This window comes from Oryzias melastigma, linkage group LG4, assembly GCF_002922805.2.
Source record: "Oryzias melastigma strain HK-1 linkage group LG4, ASM292280v2, whole genome shotgun sequence".
Taxonomy (NCBI): domain Eukaryota; kingdom Metazoa; phylum Chordata; class Actinopteri; order Beloniformes; family Adrianichthyidae; genus Oryzias; species Oryzias melastigma.
Genome location: NC_050515.1, coordinates 1,430,996 through 1,433,458, shown reverse-complemented (window position 1 = coordinate 1,433,458; position 2,463 = coordinate 1,430,996). Strand labels below are relative to the sequence as shown.

General features: G+C 46.7%; 1 protein-coding gene across 1 annotated transcript in view; it reads right to left on the bottom strand.

The window, feature by feature from the left end:
- Window positions 1–1,621, bottom strand: part of zfyve9b (zinc finger, FYVE domain containing 9b) — a 19,422-nt gene extending 17,801 nt beyond the window's left edge. The window contains exon 1 of the mRNA XM_024278850.2: window positions 1,507–1,621. The gene's annotated coding sequence lies outside the window, so the exon portion shown is untranslated. The remainder of the gene's footprint in view (window positions 1–1,506) is intronic.
- Between the last annotated feature and the right edge of the window lie 842 nt (window positions 1,622–2,463).

Sequence of the window (2,463 nt, the reverse complement as noted above, 5' to 3'; positions counted from 1 at the left end):
TCGCTAGCTCGATACAGCCGAGCTCGCTAGCTCAATACAGCGGAGCGCGCTAGCTCGATACAGCGGAGCTCGCTAGCTCAATACAGCGGAGCTCGCTAGCTCAATATAGCGGAGCTCTCTAACTCGATACAGCGGAGCTCGCTAGATTAATATAGCGGAGCTCACTTGCTCAATACAGCGGAGCTCGCTAACTCAATAAAGCGGAGCTCGCTAACTCAATATAGCGGAGCTCGCTAGCTCAATATAGCGGAGCTCACTTGCTCAATACAGCGGAGCTCGCTAGCTCAATACAGCGGAGCTCGCTAACTCGATACAGCGGAGCTTGCTAGCTTAATATAGCGGAGCTCGCTATCTCAATACAGCAGAGCTCGCTAACTCGATACAGCAGCTGGGGACCCACATAGAATGTAAGGATTATTCAACCCTTCTGCCGTCCAAACTATTGCGAGAGAGGATAGTTTATTGGTTTAATTTTTTAAAATGTTCAAGGATATTTTTTTCTGTGAAGATTACAGAAAGGAGTTATTTAAAATTTGTCTGTATGTGGCTTTCTGTAAAGATATAAATATGTAAGTTATTTTTCTGTTAGCCTACAAACTGACATCAGAGCAGAAAACAGTTGTGTGGCCCTTACAAGAAAAAGTTTGGGGACCCTTGATATAGAATAATATAACCCTAATCTGATCGGGCAACAAAGATCCTCGGTTTGTAAAGAAAATGAAAAAAAAGAAAGAAAACCAACGTCCATCCATCTTCTTCCGCTCATCCGGGACCGGGTCGCGGGGGCAGCAGTCAAAGGTGCCCAGACTTCCCTCTCCCGGGTCACTTCCTCCAGCTCCTCTGGGGGGACCCCGAGGCGTTCCGAGGCCAGCTGGGAGATGAAGTCTCTCTAGCGTTTCCTGGGTCTTCCCTGGGGCCTCCGCCCACTGGATCATGCCCTGAACAACTCTCCAGGGAGGCGTCCAGGCGGCATCAGATGCCCGATCCTCCATCCCCTCTCTGGGTGACCGAGCTTCTCCCCCTATCTTTAACCTTTCCGCTCTCTTTGGGGTCCAGATGACTCCAACCACATATTGATATGTGATTCCTTCCATGACAAATGTGGACAAAGGTGGACAGGATTTTATGTCTGCCATGGACATTAGTGAAACTCAAAAATCAATGATAAAAAAAAGTTCAGCGCACTGTGTTGTGGGGTCCAGATGACCCCACTTTTAATGTAAACAAGCCATGGAGAGCCGAAGGGCTAAGGGAGCGCCCAGCCACCCTCCAGAGGAAACTCATTTCAGCTGCTTGTAGTCGGGATCTCGATCTTTCAGTCATGACCCAGAACTTATGATCATAGGCGAGTATTGGAACAGAGCCAAAATTCAGCAAAATCATGAAAGCCACAAAAGACCGCAAAGGAGGTAAAGCAGGAAGGAAAGATGGGAATACTCCCACGGGAGGTGAACATCAATGTGAGCTGTGGCAAGGTTTGCTGTGTCCAGAGCATGGAGGCCCTACCAGGAGACAGGCCAGTACATCAGGAGACGTAGAGGAGGCCGTAGAAGGGCAGCAACCGTGCATCCGGACTGCTACCTCAACAGGAGAAGTTCTGCCAGAGCCCTGTAAAATGACCACAAGTGGGCATGTGTCACCTCAAACCGTCAGAACCAGACTCCATGATGGTGGTTTGAGGTCCCAACATCCACAAGTATGAGTTGTACTGACAGCCCAACACCGTGCAAGACATTTGCTATAGAACACCAAAATTGACAAGTTGGCCACTGGTGTTCTGTGCTCCTCATGGATGAACGCAGGTTCACACTGAGCACGTGACAGACGTGGCAGAGGCTAAAGAACGTTCTGCTGCCTGCAACATCGTCCAACATGACCAGTTTGGCAGTGGGCAGTTATAGCCTGGGGTGGCATTTCTTTGGAGGGCCACACAGCTCCCCATGTGCTCGCCGGATATAACCTGACTGCCATTAGGTGAGATGAAGTTCTCAGACGCCTTGTGAGACCATAAGCTGGTGCAATAGGCCCTGGTTCCTCCTAATGCCAGACAATGCTAGACCTCATGTGGCTTGAGAGTGTCAGCAGATTCTGCTAGACAAGGATTGTCAAACTCAACAGGAGCCAAAATCCAAAACACACCTTAGGTCACGTGCCAAAGAGGATAAACATTTAATGAACACTCTAAAACTACATTTTTTAAACCTTTAAAACCAAAGTTTTTAATGTAATAATGAACTAAATATATAGCATTACCTGTGATAATGCTAGTGTGAATGCTGGGAGCTGAATTTGGACGCTGAAGAGGCTAGTGCTGATAGCTGAAAATGCTGAAATTGATAGCTAAAAATGCTAATGATGATAGCTGAAAACATTGAAGTTAATAGCCAGCTAAAGTATTAGCTAAATGCCAAATTATCCTAAAAAACTATATATATATATATATATATATATATATATATATAT